This window comes from Xenopus laevis, chromosome 1L (genome assembly GCF_017654675.1).
Source record: "Xenopus laevis strain J_2021 chromosome 1L, Xenopus_laevis_v10.1, whole genome shotgun sequence".
Classification (NCBI taxonomy): Eukaryota; Metazoa; Chordata; class Amphibia; order Anura; family Pipidae; genus Xenopus; species Xenopus laevis.
Genome location: NC_054371.1, coordinates 7320006 through 7344573, shown reverse-complemented (window position 1 = coordinate 7344573; position 24568 = coordinate 7320006).

Here is a 24568-nt window from a genome sequence, read left to right as displayed (position 1 = left end):
CCTTATGTTGGAACGTCTGCTGCAACAACAAAGGGCCGTCAACGAGTACCTTTTTGAACTGGGTGGTAGGACTGGATCTGCACAGCTGGGGATTTTTTTCCCCCGTTACTGGGTGCTTATGCGCGATGCCTGCAGGCTCATGCGACCTTTTGAAGAGGTGACAAATATGGTCAGTCGCACCGAAGGCACCATCAGCGACCTAATACCCTTCGCTTTCTTCCTGGAGCGTGCCGTGCGACGAGTGACAGATGAGGCTGTAGACCAGCGTGACGAGGAGCTGGAAGCGCACGATTTCTGGTCGGAATCACCAGAACGAACCCAGGCACCTGCTGCAACGCAGGGAGAGGTGCCAGAAGTGGAGTCAGAGGAGGAAGGTGGCTTTGTGGAGGAGGAGGAGGAGGACCAACAGGAGCAGGCTTCCCAGGGGGCTAGTGGTGACCTTTTGGGGACCCCTGGTCTTGTACGTGGCTGGGGGAGGAGACCGTGGATGATGCAGTCCTTGATAATGAGGAAGCGGAGATGGATAGCTCTGCATCCAACCTTGTGAGAATGGGGTCTTTCATGCTGTCATGCCTGTTGAAGGACCCCCGTATCAAGAGGCTTAAGGAGAAGGACCTGTACTGGGTCGCAACGCTACTAGACCCTCGGTACAAGCATAAAGTGTCAGAAATGTTACCAACATACCACAAGTCCGAAAAGATGCGGCATTTACAAACCAGCCTGCAAAACATGTTGTACAATGCTTTTAAGGGTGATGTCACTTCAGGAACTCATCAACATTCCAGGGGCAGAGGTGCCAGTAATCCTGCCACGAGCACACCTGCAAGGACAAAGCCCTTTGGCCAGTCTGTAACGTCAGACATGCAAATGTTTTTCTGTCCAAGGCAGCGCCACAACCCTTCTGGATCCACCCTCAAAGAACGCCTCGACCGGCAGGTAGCGGACTACCTGGCATTAACTGCAGATATCGACACTCTGAGGAGCGATGAACCCCTGGACTACTGGGTGCGCAGGCTTGATCTGTGGCCAGAGCTGTCACAATTTGCCATGAACCTCTTGTCTTGCCCAGCCTCAAGTGTGCTCTCAGAAAGGACCTTCAGTGCAGCAGGAGGGATTGTAACTGAGAAGAGAACTCGCCTAGGTCACAAAAAGTGTCGATTACCTGACCTTTATTAAAATGAATGAGGGGTGGATCTCGGAGGGTTACTGCACGCCGGAAGACTTGTTCTGACTTCTATGCAGCTGTCCTTCTCTTCAAGCCTCATGACTCCACACACAGCTGTCCTTTAGCGTCCTCCTCCTCCCTCCGCCACCGTTACAAACTAGGGTGCAAACCCTACTGGTTTAATTTTTTCTGGCCTCTGTGCTTCAGTGGCTGCAACCAAAAAAATGCATATTTTCTGCATTTATATGGCATAATTTTTTCTGGCCTCTGTGCTTCAGTGGCTGCAACCAAAAAAATTTATATTTTCAGCATTTATATGGCATAATTTTTCTGTCAACTGTGCTTCAGTGGCTGCGACCAAAAAAATGCATATTTTCTGCATTTATATGGCATAATTTTTCTGGCCTCTGTGCTTCAGTGGCTGCAACCAAAAAAATTTATATTTTCAGCATTTATATGGCATAATTTTTCTGGCAACTGTGCTTCAGTGGCTGCGACCAAAAAAATGACTATTTTCAGCATTTATATGGCATATTTTTTCTGGCCTCTGTGCTTCAGTGGCTGTGGCCAAAAAAACTGGGCAAACAATGCCTACAAGGTCAACGACGTTGACCTTGTAGGCATTGTTTGCCCAGTTTTTTTGGCCACAGCCACTGAAGCACAGAGGCCAGAAAAAATATGCCATATAAATGCTGAAAATAGTCATTTTTTGCCATACGTTGACTCAACGTATATGGCAAAAAATGACTATTTTCAGCATTTACGTGACATATTTTTTCTGGCAACTGTGCTTCAGTGGCTGCAACCAAAAAAACTGGGCAAACAATGTCTACAAGGTCAACGTATGGCGAAAAATTACTATTTTCAGCATTTATATGGCATATTTTTTCTGGCAACTGTGCTTCAGTGGCTGCGTCCAAAAAAACTGGGCAAACAATGTCTACAAGGTCAACGTATGGCGAAAAATGACTATTTTCAGCATTTATATGGCATATTTTTTCTGGCAACTGTGCTTCAGTGGCTGCGTCCAAAAAAACTGGGCAAACAATGCCTACAAGGTCAACGTATGGCAGTTGTTTAAAGAGAACAGTAGATTACTAGCCAGCAAAGCTACCTAAGCTAAAATGTCCCTCAAATCCCTGCAGACTTCTGTCCCTCCAATACAGAGCAGTATCAAGCAGATTACTAGCCAGCAAACTTACTATCATCTGTCCCTGAAATCACTAACAGCTCTCCCCCTACACTATCTCTTCCAAGCACACACAGGCAGATTTTTCAGATACATTTTTGCCCTTGATCCCCCTCTGGCATGCCACTGTCCAGGTCGTTGCACCCTTTAAACAACTTTAAAATCATTTTTCTGGCCAGAAATGTCTTTTCTAGATGTTAAAGTTCGCCTTCCCATTGAAGTCTATGGGGTTCGCGAACCGTTCGCGAACCGCTCGCATTTTTGCGCAAGTTCGCGAATATGTTCGCGAACTTTTTTTCCGACGTTCGCTACATCCCTAGTGCCCAGTAACATAACTAGAGGGGGGCGGGGGCGGGCCCTGGTGCGGGACATGCAGCTGGTCCCCCGCCCCTCCGTATGTCATTTTCTGCCGCCGGAGTTTGTGGCACGCGAGCTGCCGGGGGGCCCTGAGGGGGTGCGATTGGGCCAGGGCCCTGGTAGTTATGCCACTGCTTGTACCCCTTACCATTATGTCTGGGGGAAACAGTAAATGACCCCAACAGAAATGCCCATGTGAGCTTGGGGGTTTTGGGGTTTTCACAATAGACATGCTACACATATAGAATATGTTTACTTTATATTCCTATTTTCTAAACAACATTTTATGATGTCCTGCAAATAGTAGCAGCCTCCATAATGGGTGCACTCTGCTATGTGCTATGGATTAGCAAATTTTAAGATGAAAATTTCATGTGGGTGCCAAATAAAGGCCATGATTGGTTATTGGGTAGTGGGTGGAGCAGAGCTGTTTGACAATAGACATGGTGTTTATGCATTCAAAACTTACCTCCAAGGCAGGAATTAAAAAGTAAGAACCTGCTCTGAGGCCACTAGGAGCAACATAAAAAGGCCTGGTGAGCACCATGATGTTAACCAAGCTACTGGTTGGGCACTAAGTTACTCTAAGCTCATTATTATGGAATAATGAAGAGAAGCACTCACAGCAACTTCATGAATGCCAGGAAATTAGCATATGACCGCTCTTAATGAGTATAAACTAGTATAAACTGGCAAAAGTTGGTGAGAGCCCTTTTCTAAGTTTAAAATGAACTTCACCGAAAACCACTTAGCCTGCTTCTGAAAGATCATACCAGCAATTCAAATAAGAAATCATCATTCAAGGATATGCAATCCTGGTTTATATTAAGATAAGGAATCTGAAATCCAGTAATCTGAAATATTATTTTTATGGCTTTATGTTGTGCGTGTGCAGAAATTATAAATAATAATAGTCTTCAATAATAGAGATAAGAGATGGTGTTCCCTCAGGTGCCTGTATCTATATTCATTGACCTACTGTACCAGTCTCAATTGTTTTCATTTGCTGCATCTCAGACCTGTGTTTGGAGAAGCTTTTATCACACCACAACTACCCCAAAACTCATTGCCAAAAAGTGGAATTAACAACCCCTCCCTTACTTAAAGGGATGATGTCATGGGAAAACATGTTTTTTTTTCAAGCAAACCAAGATGTCACAGGACTAGTTATCAACAAGACAGAACACAAAACAGCGGCATTCACAGATGACCTACTGTTATTCACAACGAGACCCAAAACTTCATTACCCAACTTAATGAATATCTTTAACACTTTTGGATCTCTCGCTAACTTTAAAATAAACTTTAGCAAATCCGAAGCACTCAACATAAATTTCCCTGAAAATACAGTCCATCAACTTTCAAGCTCCTTTCCATTTCAATGGTTTAATAAACCAATAATGTATCTTTGAATCTTTCTTTCAAATGACCTACCCAAACTCTATAGAGACAACATTGAACCATTTTTGACAAGCATTCCAAATATTGGGCTTGATTTAATTTAATGGGCTTGACGTTTCATAAAGCAAAGATGTGTTTACCTCCAAAAAATAATGCACAATGTGATTATAAAAAGGTTTAACGAGTGCAAAGAATTTTCAAACAAAAAATGTCCAAAGAAACCCATCAGGTCAAAAAAAAACTGGAGTAGGGCCATTTCAGCCTGTTCAGTTCTCTGCATGGGAATCATTGCTACGGGAGAAAATGTCTCCTTCGGCAGTGCCTGGGGTACCTGGTGGCATGGATACAGAAGATCCATTCACTTATCAAATACCTGGTAAGTTGTTTTTTTTTGCCTTAAACTACAACCCACATTTCATATTCATTGATTTGTTTGACCTTTTGATTTGTTTTACCTGTACTTGACCTTAAGCTTAACATTTATTCTGATGTAAAGATTGTTTCTCATAGACACATTGCAACTGGTCTTGTCATTGTATCTATATTTAATAATCATTTTTGTATCACATCTCCTACTTTAGGGGGCAGATTTACATAGGGTCGAATATCGAGGGTTAATTAAAGGAACAGTAACGTCAAAAAAATAAAAGTGTTTTAAAGTAAAGTAATGAAAATATAATGCAATGTTGCCCTGCACTGGTAAAACTGCTGTGTTTGCTTAAGAAACACTACTATTGTTTATATAAATAAGCTGCTTTGTAGCAATTCAAAGGAGAAAAAGCTCAAGTTACACACAGATAGCAATGTCGCCATTCATCAAAGACCCATTTGATAGCCAAAATTCTCTATTTCCAATGTCATAATTGGCCTCGGCAGGTGAAAATTTCCTAGAGAAGAATGCACATGGAGGAGGGGGCATGGCTAGCCAGCAGACCGGATGGCAGCACAGTAAGCAATCTCCGTGATCCACCAATTCTAAAACTCAATTTATGCATTAAGACATGGGGAAAACACATAAGATGAGACCGGAACATGAAAGACACCACAAGGAGAAGGAGATGGCCACAGATAAAGGCTTAGTGCCGATCTTTAAATCGCAGAAACCAGAACGCGGCCATTCCAAGATAGCACACGTAGCACGAGAAGCAAAGAAGCTCAGTGATCAACAGACGCAGGATTCATCGGAGGCTGAGAGTGAGGAAGACGCAGATCTCCACACTTATTTAAGAGCTTTGCCAACCAAAGAAGACATTAAAAACCTCCTCAGGGAATTGGTAGATAACCTACAGTTTGAGCTACAGGAAATAAAAATGGACATTTCCAATATGGCGGAGAGAACATTCGAGTGGAGAAAAAGCAAGGTAAAGTGATGCAAACCAAAAAAAGCTTATTCAAGTGATAGCCAAACAAAAAGAGGAGATAGAGGAGGCCAAAAGACACATTGATATATATATATAAATGTATATATATATAAAACAGGAGTAGAAGAAATAATATTCGGGTCAGAGGGATACCGGAGACAGTCTCTAGGGAGGACATTCATGTAACCCTACTTCAAATCTTTAATAATGTTCTCGGAAGAGAAGTACACACCGAGATCAAAATAGATGGAGCACAGAGTATTCAAGCCAAGGAATGCTCCCGCAGAGGCCCCTAGAGACATACTATGCTGCATACATGACTTTCAAGTGAAGGAGGAGATCCTTAACAAGGCCAGAACGGCAGGGAAAATAACATCTGAGGATATGAAAATCTCCGTTTTTCATGACCTCTCCAGGTATACCCTTACAAAAAGGAAACAGCTAAAAAGAGCACCCCATTGGGATGAGTGGTTAAAATGTTTTGAAATCACACTAGTAGTTTTCACTATTGTTCAGTTGATATTGAGGTAAAGCAGAAATTAAGGAAATGACAAACAAGAGAGTAAGAACAGATAACAGAGAAAGGGATCATATCCATAAGTTTAACTGTCTAAGGCAGGGGTCAGCAACCTTTACTTTCAAAAGAGACATTTTGCCCCCTCTTCCACTAAAGAAAAATAGTCTGGAGCCGCAAAACATAACACACAGCTTATAAACTTTTAAAAGTTTTAATCTTTTTTTCATTTTAACTGTTACAAAACAAGAATACAACAAACAGAAGTGCAGTGTGTATGTGTAGGCCTACTTTTAAATAAATGAAACACTGAATAGACCTATTAAATGCTAGTGTTCTCATCTGTTTAATGTGACTTCTGTTTCTAAAGGTCCATGTTGATCTTTCTTCTCTTGAGTATGTGACAGCGGTAAGGACCATGATGAATCATCTTGCAGTGGCTCGGTCTTGCTTTTACTCTTGCGACGTCTATACAGCCCTTGCACCTGCTGGTGGCTCCCTGAGTGTGCGACCGCGGTAAGCTAACCGTTAGTTTACCGCGGTCACACACTCAAGAACGTGACAGGCAATGCACACAGCAAGCAGGATGAGGAACCACATGAGGCTCTGGAGCCGCGGGTTGCCTACCCCTGGTCTAAGGTCTATATGTTATTACTTACAAATGTTATGTAGTACAATACAATTATCCCCAGTTACCCAGGTATTATAACACAGAAATAGGCATGGGCGAATTTGACCCCTTTCGCTTCGCCAAAAATTCCGCCAGCGAAATGTCGCAGATGCCCATTAAAGTCTATGGGCGTCAAAAAATAAAATTGTCACGCGAAATTGTTTTGACGCGCACCGCCATACAAGTCTATGGGCGTCATTTTTTCGTCGAAACGAGGCGAAAAAATTCACCCATGTCTACACAGAAACTATAGCAACAAGAAATAAGACGCACAGAAAATATATTAGTTCAAATCTCTTTACTACCAATGGATAATATGAAATGTATATTATTGTGTTTTAATGTGAACGGTTTGAACGAACCCAAGAAAAGAGCACAAGTTTTCTGAGACTGCACCCGACTAGGGGCAAAAATAATATTTATTCAGGAAACCCACTTTAAAGTAGGTAGCCAACCCATTCTCAACAAAAACTTCTTTCCAAAGATTTATACTGATAACAATCCGGAAAAGAAAGCATTGGGAGTTATGATTATGATACATAAAGATTTACCATTTATATGCACAGATATTCTAAAAGATAAAGCCGGCAGATACATTATAGTTAAAGGAAAGTTAGCTAATAACATAGTTACTTTAGCAAACATTTACTTACCTAACCAAGTATAAATAAAAGTACTTACCAAAATAGCTACAGAGCTGGAGGCATTCTCGGAGGACTTGTTGCTCTTGGGCGGAGATATGAACATGGCTATGAACCCAACACAGGACACATCCACTGGAAAATCCCATCTTTCATATAAAATTCTGAAAAAGGTTAAAATGATAATGCAGAATTTACAGGTGGTAGATACTTGGAGAAGTGTTCATCCCACAGGGAAAGACTACTCCCACTTTGCTAAAGCCTATTCTATCTACACCAGGATAGATTACATATACAAGTACAAAGCCAATTGGAGGGGAAAAGAGTAGAACTCAAATCTCTACTTGATATTAAAACATATAAGGCATACTTAGGTACTAAACAACGATTTTATGAATATGACAGTAAATGTAACAGGTTCTTTATGAACCAATTGAAACAACAACAAAGTAGAACATATATTTCGGGCATAAAGGATAAAAATCAAAGACTACAACAGGGAACAAAACAAATTGCTCAGTGCTTCCATGACTATTATCACAACTTGTAGAACATCCAAAGCGTGCCAAACACGACCAAAGAAATAGATAAAATTAAACAATTTATACAGACAGCTAATTTACCTCAATTAAGCAAAACCCAAGCACGTCAGTTAGATAAACCCTTTACAGAATCAGAACTCCAACAAACAATAGAGGAACTTCCCAATAACAAAACCCCGGCCCTGATGGCTATGGAGCATCATATTATAAAGTTTTCAAAGAGGAAATATGTTGGCACCTATTGATATATTGTAATCATTCCAGCGAAGATAATCCCTTCCCTCAACAAGCGAAAGAAGCCCACATCACAGTAATCCCCAAACCCAAGAAAGACCATCATATATGTGGGAACTATAGACCAATATCACTCATCAATATAGATTTAAAAATGTATGCCAAGATGATAGCAAATAGAATCAAAAAAATAATCCATTCCCTTATACATCAAGACCAGGCAGGGTTTGTTCCAGCAAGAGAAGGACAGGACAATAGCGCCAGGTTGATCTCCATTATATATTCTGCCAAAAACAGAAAGGTACCAAGCGTGCTTTTGACAACAGATGCGGAAAAAGCATTTGATAGGGTTTCCTGGGATTTCTTAAGACATACACTATGTCACGGCCGGCACCCAACACCAGAACAAGTGCTCGAATCCTGGGTCTGAGCTAAGCTTCACCAGTGGTGTGACCACCTTTGAGCTTCGGGAGGAGCCCTCAGCCTAATCGGGTGCCACCTGGTCTTACGAGAGGTTCAAGCAAGTGTTCTGGCAGGCAATGGGGCACGGCTGGTAGCTAGAGTCTTTGGGACCGAGGATCACGGTAACAGACAAGGATAAGGCAGAAGGATCGTCAGACAGGCTGGGTCGTGGCAGGCAGAAAGCAAGGGCCGTCAGGCAGGCAAGGGTCAAAACCGGGTATCAAGCAGGAAGGGTACAAGCAGAAGAGTAGTCGGATATCAGGCACAGGTCAGGATACAGAATTCAGGATGGTCAAGGTACAGGCTGGGTCAAACACGGATAATCAGATTCAAACAGGCAAAATAGCACAAGGCTTCAGAACAGAGCACCAGAAACAAGTTCTATCACGGGCAGTTTGCTGGGAGTGGAAGTGGCCTATTTATACCCTGTTTGGACGCCAAGGTTTTCGCGCCAAAATCGACGCACACGCGTCAGGATCGACGCGCGCGCGTCCGCGTAAAAATAAAGGAAACGAGACGCGGGCGCGCGCGTCCTAAGGAGGCAAGATGGTGGAACCACGAGGCGGGCGTCCCCGCGGCCGGCGTGGCGGGCGTCCCCGCGGCCGACTTACAGCACCCCCAATCCCAGGTAAAACAGATTTCCTTACATTACCCCCCTCTCTAGGGGGGGACACCGGACCCCCAGGCTTCCCAGGAAACTTTAAATGGAACTGCTTCCTAAGACGATCAGCCTTGATGTCATCAACTGAGACCCAGGAGTTCTCCTCAGGACCGAATCCTTTCCACCTAGTGAGGTACTGGAGTTTGTTACGTACCATTCGGGAATCAAGGAACTCCTGGATCTCAAATTCAGGCTGACCGTCAACTTGCACTGGAGGGGGAACAGAAGTAAGGCGAGTATTAGCGGCAGGTTTAAGTAAAGAAACATGAAAAGAATCAGAAATCTTGAAATTAACAGGCAATTTAAGGCGAACAGACGAAGGGTTGATAACAGTAGTGATGGGGTAAGGACCAATGAAACGGGGACCCAGCTTAAGGGAAGGAACCTTTAGCTTGATGTTTTTGGTAGAGAGCCACACCAAGTCTCCCACTTTATACTGGGGTGCTTCTCTACGTCTTTTATCAGCAGCCTTTTTCTGAGCAGAAGTAGCAGTAGACAAGGAATCATGTACCTGGGACCAAATCAAGGAAAATTGTTCGACAGAGGAATTAGCGGAAGGGACAGAAGAACCAGAATTAGAGAAGGAAAAGGCTTTTGGGTGTAACCCATTAACAACAAAAAATGGAGACTCCCCAGTGGAGGAGTGGGTAGCGTTATTGTAGGCAAATTCTGCCCAGGGTAACAGTTCTGCCCAGGAAGATTGATTTTCGGACACAAAACATCTTAAAAATTGCTCTAAAGACTGGTTCACTCTTTCGGTTTGCCCATTGGTTTGTGGGTGATAGGCGGTTGAAAAAGAAAGATCGATCCCCACTAACGAGCAAAATGCGCGCCAGAACTTAGAGATAAATTGAACACCTCTGTCTGAAACAATATTACTGGGAAACCCATGCAACTTAAATATATGTTGAATAAAAAGTTCGGACAAAGTTTTGGCAGATGGGAGGTGGGGAAGAGCAATAAAATGACCCATCTTACTGAATCTATCCACCACCACCCAAATTACTGTTTTCCCCTGGGACACAGGCAACTCCACAATAAAATCCATAGAAAGATGGGTCCATGGTCTTTCAGGAATAGGGAGGGGAATCAGTAACCCTTGGGACAAATTTCTAGAAGTCTTGGAGCGTTGGCAGACAGGACAAGAATCCACAAAAGATTTAACATCTTGTTTACAGGTCGGCCACCAAGCACTTCGAGTAAGTAATGAAATAGTTTTACTTACACCAGGATGTCCTGCCATCTTGGAATCATGAACCTCTCTTAGAACCTGTTCTCTAAGATCTTCAGGAACAAAAAATCTCCCAACAGGAGTGTTAGAGGGAGCGTCTGTCTGAACAGGGGATAACAAAGAAGAGAGGTCAGATTCCAAAGTAGCCACAATGACTTCACCCGGAATAATTGTACTACAGTCATCAGTTTCAGAATATATTGAGTCAAAGCTTCTGGAAAGAGCATCTGCCTTGACGTTCTTTGTACCAGGCCTAAACGTCAAGGTAAAGTTAAACCTAGAAAAGAACAAAGCCCACCTTGCCTGTCTGGGATTTAGACGCTTTGCTGACTCAATATACAACAGATTTTTATGGTCAGTGTAGACCGTAACCTGGTGTTTAGCCCCTTCTAATAGATGCCGCCATTCTTCAAAGGCCCACTTGACAGCTAATAGTTCTCTATTCCCTATGTCATAATTTGCCTCTGCAGGAAGAAATTTTCTAGAGAAAAATGCACAGGGATGTAACCTATTAGTAGTCGGGTGCCTTTGAGAGAGAATTGCCCCTGCTCCCACCTCAGAAGCATCTACCTCAACTATAAAAGGTAGTGTTGTATCGGGATGGCGGAGGATTGGGGCAGAACTAAACTCCCTTTTGAGGAACTCGAAAGCTTGGATAGCTTCCGGAGGCCACATACTGGGGTCAGCACCTTTTTTAGTAAGATTTGTGATAGGAGCCACAATAAGTGAAAAATTTTTAATGAATTGCCTATAATAGTTGGCAAAACCTAGGAACCTTTGGGTTGCACGTAAAGAATATGGTTGGGTCCACTCCAGGACAGCTCTTACTTTGTCTGGATCCATTTCGAGACCCTTGGAAGAAATATTAAATCCCAAGAACTGTACGGAAGCAACCTCAAAAATACATTTTTCCAATTTTGCATACAGGTTATTAGCTCTAAGCCTACGCAATACCTCACAAACATGAAGACGATGATCAGACAGATTGGCAGAGAAGATGAGGATATCATCTAGGTAGACCACTACGTATATCCCCAGCAGGTCCCGAAAGATGTCATTGACAAACTCCTGAAACACTGCTGGGGCGTTACATAGACCAAACGGCATAACAAGGTACTCGTAGTGGCCATCCCTAGTATTAAAAGCCGTTTTCCACTCATCCCCCTCCCTGATCCGAATGAGGTTATAGGCACCCCTCAAGTCAAGCTTGGAGAAGATCTTAGCATCCTTGACCTGGTCAAATAGTTCGGAGATTAATGGTAAGGGGTAGCGATTTTTTACAGTGATTTTGTTAAGCCCCCTGTAATCAATACAGGGGCGTAAACCACCGTCTTTCTTACCCACAAAAAAGAACCCTGCCCCCGCAGGGGAACAGGAGGGCCTAATGAAGCCCCTGTCAAGATTTTCTTGTATATACTCTTTCATTGCCTGGGCTTCGGGCAATGAAAGAGGGTAGGTTCTACCACGTGGAGGAATTGACCCAGGAACTAAATCAATAGGACAGTCATACTGCCGATGCGGAGGTAAGGTCTCAGCTGCTTTTTTGGAGAAAACATCAGAAAAAACAGAATATGCTGTGGGTAACCCCTCAAAAGAAGTAGTGGCTACTACAGAGGGAAAACAAACCCCACTACATCCTGTACCCCATTGAGTCACCCCCTTAGAAACCCAGTCTATCAGAGGGTTATGCCTCTGGAGCCATGGTAAACCAAGAATAAGAGGAGAGGAAGCTCCCTCAATGAGGTATAGAGCTATCTCCTCACAGTGTAGATTATTTGCACACATGGAAAGATTTGTGGTCTTTTGGGAAACCACCCCTGATCCCAAGGGTCTTTTATCGACAGCCAGAATTCTCAAAGGAGGATTGAGGGCAACCAAAGGAATTTTATTTTTAGCAGCGAATGCTGCGTCCAAGAAATTACCCTCCGCCCCAGAATCAATGAAGGCTGACAATTTAACAGTGCCCGTAGGCCAGGTTAATTTAACAGATAATAGGACCTTGGAGGCAGATTGGGGAGAGGAAACGCCTGCACCCAAATGGAGCTCCCCTTCTCCATTTAGGCTAGAGCGTTTCCCGGCCTCTTGGAACATTGATTGAGGAAGTGACCCTTCTCCCCACAATACAAACACAACCCAAGAGACCGCCTCCGTGCCTTTTCCTCAGGAGAGAGGTGAAAGATGCCCAGCTGCATAGGCTCCTCCTGAGGTTGAGACACAGAGGGGTTTGACAACTTAGCACTAAAATTATGCTTATACAAAGAAGAAGTACCCTGTTCCTCCCGATTTTCCCTCTGTCTCCTATCTACCTGGATAACCAGAGACATAAGGTCATCCAGACTGGTAGATAGGGGGTAATTGACCAGGCTGTCTTTGACAGATTTGGCTAGACCGATGCGAAACTGGCTCCTTAGAGCTGCATCGTTCCAGCCAGTCTCCACCGCCCACCTACGAAACTCTGTGCAGTAAATTTCCACCTCCCGTTTACCCTGGCGTAGTTTGCGAATAGCGGAATCGGCCGAAGAGGCGCGATCCGGGTCATCGTAAAGAATGGCCATAGAGCGGAAGAAAATATCTAAAGAGAAACGGGCAGGGTCGGTGGCTGGCAATCTAAGTGCCCAGACTTGGGGGTCACCCACTAATAGGGTCATTACGAACCTGACCTTTTCCTCGTCAGAGGGAAATGAGTGGGGGAAAAAGCTGAGGTACAGCTTACAGGCCTCTTGAAAAACAAAAAACTGGGTTCTGTCCCCACCAAACTTGGCCGGAAATGCAATCTTGGGTTCCTGAGGTCTGAATACAGCACCCCTATCAGGCAGGGAACCCACTGAAGGAGTAGGAACAGAACTGGCTGGCTGCTGCGAGGGTTCCAGCTGGCGTGTTAGGTTATGAAACCCCTGGAGTAGATAGTTCTGCTTTTGCTCCTGCTCCTCCATGCGTTCCAGCAGCGTAGTTAGCAACAGCTCGGAAGAAGATGGAAGTAGAGCAGCGGCAGCAGCTTCGGTGTGATCGTCGTCCTCCAGGGCCCGTGATAATGTCACGGCCGGCACCCAACACCAGAACAAGTGCTCGAATCCTGGGTCTGAGCTAAGCTTCACCAGTGGTGTGACCACCTTTGAGCTTCGGGAGGAGCCCTCAGCCTAATCGGGTGCCACCTGGTCTTACGAGAGGTTCAAGCAAGTGTTCTGGCAGGCAATGGGGCACGGCTGGTAGCTAGAGTCTTTGGGACCGAGGATCACGGTAACAGACAAGGATAAGGCAGAAGGATCGTCAGACAGGCTGGGTCGTGGCAGGCAGAAAGCAAGGGTCGTCAGGCAGGCAAGGGTCAAAACCGGGTATCAAGCAGGAAGGGTACAAGCAGAAGAGTAGTCGGATATCAGGCACAGGTCAGGATACAGAATTCAGGATGGTCAAGGTACAGGCTGGGTCAAACACGGATAATCAGATTCAAACAGGCAAAATAGCACAAGGCTTCAGAACAGAGCACCAGAAACAAGTTCTATCACGGGCAGTTTGCTGGGAGTGGAAGTGGCCTATTTATACCCTGTTTGGACGCCAAGGTTTTCGCGCCAAAATCGACGCACACGCGTCAGGATCGACGCGCGCGCGTCCGCGTAAAAATAAAGGAAACGAGACGCGGGCGCGCGCGTCCTAAGGAGGCAAGATGGTGGAACCACGAGGCGGGCGTCCCCGCGGCCGGCGTGGCGGGCGTCCCCGCGGCCGACTTACAGCACCCCCAATCCCAGGTAAAACAGATTTCCTTACACACTAATGGGCTTCGGTATAGGAGACTATACTATCAAAAAGATATTGGAACTTTACCAAAGCCCAACATCTAGAATTAGAATTAATGGCACCCTTTCTAATACAGTTAGGGGCAGATTTACAAAGCTCGAGTGAAGGATACGAATTAAAAAAACTTTGAATTTCGAAGTGTTTTTTGGGCTACTTCGACCATCGAATGGGTTACTTCGACCTTCGACTACTACTTCGACTTCGAATCGAACGATTCAAACTATAAATCGTTCGACTATTCGACCATTCGATAATCGAAGTACTGTCTCTTTAAGAAAAACTTCGACCCCCTACTTCGGCAGCTAAAAGCTACCGAAGTCAATGTTAGCCTATGGGGAAGGTCCCCATAGGCTTGCCAGCGTTTTTTTGATCGAAGGATATTCCTTCGATCGTTGTATTAAAATCCTTCGAATCGTTCGATTCGAAGGATTTAATCGTTCAGATTCAGATTCAGATTCAGATTCAACTTTATTGTCATTACACAAGTACAAGTACAAGGCAACGAAATGCAGTTTAGGTCTAACCAGTAGTGCAATAAGCAGTAAGTGCAGGATAAGGTATAAATTATAATTGGTATGTACAAGAATGTTTACAAATAATAATATTTACAAGGTAATTACAGTCATATGAACATAATATACAGTTTGTAGTAACTATAATCAGTAGTTACAAGCAGATGAACAAATGTACAGGTTGCTGAAGTACAATATTGAATGTGCAATGGTAATGGGGATAGTGTAAGGTGGGGGGTTTAAAGGAGTCAGTAAGGTGCAGAGTTCAGAATGGAGACAGCTCTAGGAAAGAAACTGTTCCTCAGTCTGCTGGTTCTTGTCCGGTGTAACCTGAAACGCCTGCCTGAAGGCAGAAGAGAAAACAGTCTGTGGGCAGGGTGAGAGGAGTCCTTAAGGACACTGCGTGCTCGACGAAGACAGTGCTTCTTCTGGATGTCCTCAATGGATGGAAGCGGAATCCCTGTGATGCGCTGGGCAGTTTTTACCACCCGCTGCAACGCCTTGCGCTCAGCAACAGAGCAGCTCCCATACCACACTGTGACACAGCTGGTCAGGATGCTCTCTATTGTGCAGCGATAAAAGTTCACTAGGATGGCTGAGGACAGCTGGTTTTTCTTTAGTATTCTTAAGAAGAAGAGGCGCTGGTGAGCCTTCTTGACCAGGCTGGAGGTGTTGGTAGTCCAGGACAGGTCCTCCGAGATGTGGGTTCCCAGGAACTTGAAGGATGACACAGGTTCAACAGCCATCCCGTTTATGTGGATGGGATCATGGGAGCCACTTCTCTTCTTCTTCCTGAAGTCCACAATGAGCTCCTTGGTCTTGGTGGTGTTAAGGAGCAAATTATTTTCCGTGCACCAAGTGGCTAGATGCTGGACCTCTTCCCTGTAGGCAGTCTCATCATTGTTGCTGATGAGACCAATCACCGTGGTATCGTCTGCAAACTTAATAATGGTGTTAGATCCATTTACAGGTCTGCAGTCGTGGGTGAAGAGGGAGTAGAGGAAGGGGCTCAGCACACAGCCCTGTGGTACACCAGTGTTGAGTGTGATGTTAGTGGAGCAGATGTGGCCTGACCTGACATGCTGTGGTCTGTTGGTCAGAAAGTCCATAATCCAGTTGCAAAATGAGGAATTAATGTCCAGGGCTCTAAGTTTAGTGATTAACTTGGAGGGTATGACAGTATTGAATGCTGAGCTAAAGTCAACAAACAGCATCCGTGCGTAAGTGTTTTTATTGTCCAGGTGTGAGAGCACAGAGTGCAATGCTAAAGAGACTGCATCTTCTGTGCTCCTATTGCTGCGATAAGCAAATTGGTGAGGGTCCAGAGTTGATGGGAGAGAGTCTTTCAGATGTGACAATACTAACCGCTCGAAGCACTTCATGATAATGGGTGTGAGTGCTACAGGGCGGTAGTCGTTTAGGCACGATGGGCTAGAGTGTTTTGGCACTGGCACAATGGAGGTGGACTTAAAGCATGTTGGAACAGCTGCCTGGGCAAGAGACATGTTAAAAATGTCTGTGAATACCCAGGCGAGCTGCTCTGCACATGCTCTAAGTACGCGCCCGGGGATACCGTCTGGTCCAGCAGCCTTGCGCGCGTTGATCCGGCTCAGCGCAGTACAAACATCTGAAGAGGCCAGTATGATGGTTGAGTGGTTGGTTGAGGGAGAAATCCTGGTAGCTGGATGGTTGTTGTCTCTTTCAAAGCGAGCGTAAAAGTCATTAAGCTCATTCAGAAAGCCGACATTAGTGGTTGTGGTGGAGTTGCTGGGTTTGTAGTCTGTAATGGCCTGAATGCCCTGCCACATGCGTCGAGGTTCAGCGTTGGAAAAGTGATCCTCTAGCTTTAATTTGTAGCAGTGCTTGGCCTTTTTGATGCCCCTCTTCAAATTTGACCTGGAAGTCCTGTAGGCCTGTGCATCACCTGACCTGAAGGCAGTGTTACGTGCCTTTAGCAAGAGACGCACCTCCTTGTTCATCCAAGGCTTCTGATTTGGGTATATAGTGATCTGTTTCTGGGTAGTAACACTGTCAATGGTGGAGTTAATGTAGACCAGAACCGAGGAAGTGTAGTTATTTATGTCCGTATGATGAGAGCCACAGGTGGCCTGGGAAGCAAACATACTCCAATCTGTGTGTTGAAACCTGTCCTGGAGTGTGATGTCAGCCTCCGCTGGCCACACTTTGATGGTCCTCACTAATGGCTTCTCACGGTTGATGAGGGGGGAGTACTTGGGGGTGAGGAACAAAGAAAGGTGATCTGATTGACCCAAGTGGGGGAGGGGGGTTACAGCATAGGCTTCAGCCATGTTTGTGTATACATGGTCCAAAGTTTTGTTTCCTCTGGTGTGACAAGAAATGTTTTCACACCGTTCGATCGAACGAATAATCCTTCGATCGTTCGATCGTAGGATTAGCGCTAAATCGTTCGACTTCGATATTCGAAGTCGAACGATTTTAGTTCCTAGTCGAATATCGAGGGTTAATTAACCCTCGATATTCGACCCTTAGTAAATCTGCCCCTTAATATTCATAATGGTACACGACAGGGCTCCCCGCTGTCGTCACTTCTCTTTATTTTGGTCATGGAGGTCCTATTATCTCACATTAGGCCGAATAAAGATATTACAGGGTTGAAGCTTGGGATGACAGAGCACAAATCCATTGCATTTGCTGACGACCTGCTGCTAGTTATAACCAAACCTCATATTTCCATACCAGTGAAAATTCCCAATATGTTCTTCCAAAAAATTGAAATCTAAATTCTAAGTCTAAATTCATATGGCATAACAAAAAGCCGAGACAAAAATGTAATAGGTTAACCAGAAACAAACAGCAGGGTGGTCTAGGAGTACCAGATACGTATTTATACTATGTAGTGATACATTTGGCACGCATACATCAATGGCACTTAGGAACAGAAATAGGGAAATACTGGTGCACGACAGAATATGAGCGCTCTAAAGTGCCTTTAGCTAATATAATCTGGGCGACACCCCAGAACATCCCTAAGGAATGTGTCAACCATCCTCTGATTGGGGCCACATTGCAGGTGTGGAAAAATAATATGCTGAAATATCGGTTATCCTCAAGGCCTTCTTCATTACTCCCCATAATAGGGAATCTAGACTTTGCCCCTAGCCTAGATTCTAGAGCATTTACCCATTGGGCAAAAACAGGAAAAAGAGTCTCGCTAATTGTGGATTTTATGCAGAACGGGGACATACTTCCTCTAAGACAAATTCACGAAAGATACAAATCCTTGCCTAGGGACACTTGGTGCTATACACAACTTTGCCACTATATTCATTCATTACAACCGGGGGCACTGGAGAGAGAGCTAACTTGGTGGAAGAAACTGATAAGTAAGCCCAAAACACTCAAGAGACCAATTTCCATATTTTATGAAGGACTGCTTGCAGCAAAAGGAAGGTCAAAGGCGGGAAATCAATCGAGAGGAGTCAAGACAGGCACAGGTCAGACTACAGAGAGTAGAATAGTCGAATTAACAGGCAGGGGTCAGGATACCAGGGGTCAAAAACAGGAATCAATATCAGATAACAAGCAGGAATACAAGTACAGAGCACCAGGAACTCACGAGGAATGATCCTATAACGGGCAGTTATATAAGTGTTCCCCACTTTAAATATCCAGTAACTTTCTCTTTTGGGAAGTTGCTGTTCACACTGGAGGCAATCAAATGGAAAACAAAAGACCATATGGTAGGAAAATAACACTTTAATTCTGCATTTGAAATGAAAATCGCTTTGTGCATTGGAATTTCTTTTTTTTCCAGTTTCACGTTTATACTTCTGTATTAGGGCATTGATAAGTAGTGTGCTAGTTTATTGTGCATTCCCCTTAAGTTTGGCAACTAAAGGGCCCCTTAGTCTATTAAGGGAGTAATACTTATTTCCCTTGGTCAAAGCATGACCCCTAGTTCTCCTTCGTTTAGCCACAAGGTGGCAGTGTGCTAAAATATAAAAAGGAAAGTCATAGGGTTCTCAAGGTTTTTTTTTGCCAGAGACTCTTCTAGGTGGAAGGGAGTCAATAGTGGAGACCATTGTTGCAGTATTTAGTAAGGGACAGTTATCTCCTGTCATAGGTCTCTCTAGGATAGATAGGTTCAGGGATAATTATATGTGCAGCTCTTGTCTCCAGCAAGGAGTGTTATAAGGGGTTAGATTCCTGTTGGTATTGTTGCTTAGAAAGGAAACCAGTGTGCAGGTTTTAGGGATTAGCTAGTATCCCACCTGGGCTACACTAAAAGAGGATTCCCTGAGGAAGAGTGGAAACTGAACTGGATGACATTCCTCTTTCGTGCTCTATAGAAGGGAATGCTCCACTCATAGTCCTGTTTGTGAGTTTGAACTGACTATTCAATGATTGTGCCCTGTAAGGTCCCAGTATTACAGATTACAGTTGCATTACCCCCTGCCTCCACACCATTGTGAGGGCCCACACTTGAGTGTAATAGGTCACATCCAGAGCAAACATAATATTAAAGCTGATAGTTTGAGTAAAGGTGCAGCTCGGTTTAGTATAACCTTGCACTTGGTTGTGCAAAATATGTTCTTGCCTCTGAAGGGGGAGGTCTGAGTAATCTTAGTAGCTTTGAAAGTAACATAATGTTCAGCCTACTTATACATAGTGAAGAACTGAGGATGCAAAATTATGCGATTCAACAGAAAAGTAGCTGGGGACAGTGGGTCTTTTACAGTATATTTAACCGATTCCCTGTGCCTGTTAAACTGGCCAGTGCTAAGATGAGAAGTTAATAAATACTGAACAAACTGAGCTGACTCAACATCATTCTATGAATGTTATATACTCATACTTTTATATATTTTGATTTTAGATCCCAACAGCTCAATGTTCCAATAACTGTCTCCCCGTCTTCTGGAAAGCAACAAAACCTGGGGTCAAGTCCTGCTGTTATGATTGTGTCCCATGTTCCAAGGGAGAGATCTCAAATACAACTGGTACAACTGCATGTAGAAGGGATTTTATTTTCATGAGTGAAGTTAATGGACTTGGAAATGTTTTATAGTTTAGTCTGGCAAGTTGTCTGTGGATGGCAGAAAGAGAGAGGAAGAAGTTAGAAAGGGAAAGATTGAAGAAGAGGCCAGAGCGGTTAGCAAGCAAACTGATGTTGAACACATTTTTGTAATGACTAGTGATGGGTGAATAAATTTGCCAGGCGTGAATTCCCAGCAAATTTTCGCATTTCGCTGCCAGCTGGCAAAAGCGTCCAAAAAATTGTGGGCACCAGTCAGAATAGTTGCGAACATAAATATTGTCGCGCATCAAAATTATTTGGATGCCCATTGACTTTAATGCATATGGACAAAAAAAACCTCCTTTTTACTTGGAAACAACACCTCACTGAAGTTTACACAATAATATATAATTTTCAAGTAGTCTATGTAGAAATATTAATGTTTGCAGTTTAATGCTGAAATATATGAGACCGAAAAAAGATTTGCTGAACATATGCTAAAAGATGACAAATTGCCACATGTCTGGGTTAAAACAAGTAGTTATTATATAAAATTATATTGTATTGACACTTTATGGCATGCAGAATAACTGAGTAATTGAGTGTGGCCCCTCATTTAATCTGCACATTAAGCTTAACGAATGGAGAGAGTGTACCCAGTAAAGAAGCACATGGTTAACTTTATTCACTTTTACAATGCTGTTATGCTGTGCAAATACATTAACATTGCAGAAGAGACAGAGACCACTCCTTTAGATTTGAGGAACAGACCTTTTAATTAAAGATTTCAAGTGGTTCCTTATTCACAGTGGGGTGGGGAATACCGTGCTGGTTAATGTGTTTATATTTATATATGTATGTGTGTGGGGGGGTATGCATGTGTATTAGTAGACTTTGTAACTATTCCTATTGAAGTTTTATATATTGTATATACCAGTTGGATTGGAGATCTCTCCCTTCAAACACAGCACACAATCATGGCCGCAACATTGGCCTTGGTGCCTTGCTGAGGCCACGGGTGCAACTGGGCATTGAGCTCTTGGGATCTAAAATGAGGAATGATGAGAATTGAAATGTAGAAACCTGTCAGCTGGTTATTCTCCATTATTTTCTTTCTGTACTTCCTCACTGGGCAAATTAATCATTCATATGGTTTCCATTACAACCACTATGCTGAAGATAGGCAAATCTATTGGGGTTATTTATTATTTCTAAATTCAAATTAATCAAGTTTATTGGCTAAAAAAACCTAGAATACCTTGAATGTATTGAGTTTTTGAGCACAAACTAGCATAAAACCCCCAAAACTCATGAAGGCAAAAACATTAGGGTTTAGTTCCCCTTAAAGAATGTTAACTTTTCACTAACAATATTTATAATATATGGCAAAAAAGTCGACATGAAGTTGATTATTTTTTTTACTCTATGAAACAGGACAATATTTGACCAACTTTCACAACCAATTTAATACACAACATCATATTCATCAGAATGACATGGTAATACAGTGACTGCAGTTTAATTTATTATGATAACTGCTATTTAGCACGGGCTAGAGGCAAATCTCCTGTTGTGATACAGGCTTTGTGTGTGTATTACTTTTTTTCTAATGGGGCCACCCCCGGTGTATTCCCAGATCCCATTAGGTGGAGGCACTGCCAAGAGAGGAACTTCCCAGTACCCTTTCACCTTGCAACGGGGACTCAGGACCTGCATTGGTAAGACAGTACAACTTTGACACCAGGGGAGTCGCCAAGAAGATGTTACATATAGAAACAATAGAATTCTATCCTGTATGTAACGATTCAGCACTACTTTTAAACTTGATTGAGTCTGCTCCGTTTATACTTTTAAATTCAAGAGGAATTTCCCAGTGCAAGTGCGATTAATGGCCACCATCCATTCACATACTATAGAATACTTGAAGCACAACAGCAGTCCGTGTTTTCTCAAGCTTGAGAAAAAGGCCAAACAAGGCTTGAAACGTTGCTGTATCCAGATTGTTGTCATGTGCATCGAATAGGCTTTTTATTTTCAACAAGGAGCGGTGCTGTGCTTCAAGCATTCTATCTAATGATTCAGCACTATAAATGGTCTATGTTCTAGTACCTTCAAAGGCACCCAAACAAAATTTTCCAGCCAGCCCGATCAACGAGCGGACCAATATCCAAGTCTTCTGTTGATATTGGTCGACTTGTCTCCCACCAAACACACATCAAATATTCAAATATCAAATATTGTACGAAAATTTGTTTCGTATGAAGTTATCTGTGTCCAGCGTTTTTTTAATAACTTTAATGCATTTCCGGCATACAGGATACGATATCAGTGACATAAGACTGAGGAAGATCTAGCTTTGTTTTTTCAGTTCAACTGGTCTGAGGTTGCGAAGTAAACTCTGGCGAAAGAAGTAACGTCCAGTAAAATTAGCATCTTAGGGAATTTGCAGAGTAATGACTGTTTGCCACAGGGAAAAGTTGTCTGACAATAGGGTGCAAATGAACGTTAGCGATGGTCTCATTCGCTAACAAATTGTCCTCTATGACTGTTAGTGAATTGATGATGTTCCTGCAGTTGGGATGTCTGGTGAAATGTCGCTAGCAACGGCCACTTTGCAGTTTACTTAATCTGCCCCATACAATGGGGCCCTGTTAATAGGGTGTTATAGTAAGTTTAGCTCATGTCAAAATACACTATAGGACTATGAGTCAGGGTAGTGAGTATAAGTAGTTCTGTTCACCAGCAAGATGAGACAGTTAGGGGTTAGTATTCCACACCCACCAGAGTAGGTACTTCAGTAAGAAGAGACACATCTAAGAATAGATTCACTTTCTGAACTTTTTTTGAACATTCCCCCATATATGCAAGATTACTTCTGGAAGTGAGTGTATAAGAAAAAGCACTATTTCAACTTGCAGAGCCTGGAAATTGATTTTTCAGAATGCTTGGAATCGAGGGATCTCCAGATAAAGGATTTTACTGTAATGTTGATCAGAATGCCTTAATTATAAAAAAAACTAAACTACTAAAAAATGTTTTCATAGGGCACCTATCATCAAAAAACTTGCTTCCCCCACAAGAGGTGCAGGCTAATAGAACCCAAACTTCCACTTATTGATTATGTCCATGCTGGTACTTCAACATTGCCCCTAGGTGCCATAACTCTTGCAGGGGGCATTTTTTTAGGGAAGAAAATAAAAAACTATCGTTCCTCCCCATTGGGTGTGGACTCTACTATCCCAAACTTCTAATGATACTGAATAAACAAGATCTAACATCAACTGATACATTTGCAACACTAGCTGCAGCTCTTAAAACAGTTTTATGGTAGTTTTCCCCAGTGGGAACTAAACACCTATAAGTACATGATATATTTATTCACCTGAGAAGCCCCTCCAAGTGTTGTGCTATGTTTGTTTGTTTTGATGGGATAGGGTAATTTAATCTAAGTGGAGTGTGCCCTGTGACTGACTTTTTAAATAGAGACACCCCAATTAGATAAATCTTATGGTTAATAAAAAAACAGATGTATTATATAATGTACCGAAGGATGAACTAAAATAACACTGTAGCAGCAGTATCAGATAAGTTTATGTTCCCACTTAGGGGCACATTTACTAAGGGTCGAAGTGAATTCGAAGTGAATATTTGAATTGAAAAACTTCAAATTTCGAAGTAATTTTTGGGTACTACGACCATCGAATAGGCCAAATTCTCTTTAAAAAACTTCGAATTTGACACATAACTCTGCCAAATTGCTATGTTAGCCTAAGGGGACCTCCTAGAACATCTAGCCAACATTTGGCTACGTTTTTAGAAGTCAAAGTGAAATTGTAAGATCATACGATTAAAGCGTTTGAATCTTAAAAATCCTATTCAATTTCGAATGTCGAACTAGCCTATTCGATGGTTGAATTTCAACGTTTTTTGCACTTCGAAATTCGACCCTTGATAAATCTGCCCCTTAGTAATGAGCGAATCTGACCCATTTTGCTTTGCTGAAAATTAGTGAAATGGCAAAAATTCTCCAAATGCATTGAAGACAATGAGTTACAATTGTTTTTGACCCGCAACAAATTAACTTAAATGTATAAAGAGGATTTATACTGTACAATAATATCTACACTGTTAATCATATCAGTTGCCTTTGTTTCTGAGTTAATTGATTTTTCTTGTTCAGTTCAGGTCTTAAAATTATTATGTAACATTTTGGCAGAAATATACAGAATAAAAGTCCAGCACTTGAGGTGAGTATGGCAAATATCTCCACACACACAGTGTTTTTGCCTTTGGTGCTCAGATAGGCCGGGATCATTGTGATCCAAACACTGCAGAAGAGCAGCATGCTGAAAGTGATGTACTTGGCCTCATTAAAACTGTCCGGTAATGTCCGAGCTAAAAATGCTAAAACAAAACTAACAGCTGCCAGAAGCCCCATATACCCAATAACTGAGTAAAAGCCAATAGCTGAGCCCTCATTGCACTGAATGATGATGGTTCCAGGGTAAGTGTGAAGGTCCAGTTCCTGAAAGGGAGGAGAAATGGCCAACCAAGTCATACAGATTATTATTTGAATGGATGAGCAGAACAAGACTACAGAATTGGGCAGTTTGACGCCCACCCATTTTCTCCATGAGCTCCCTGGCTTGGTGGCTTTGAAAGCAATGTAGACCATTATAGTCTTGGCCAGGAGAGAAGAGACAGCTATGGAGAAGGTGATTCCAAAAGTGATGTTACGCAGCATGCAGGTTATGTCCACAGGGCGACCGAGGAACAGAAACACACTGAGGAAGCTCAGCTTGATGGAGACAAGGAGGAGGAAGCTCAGGCTCCTGTT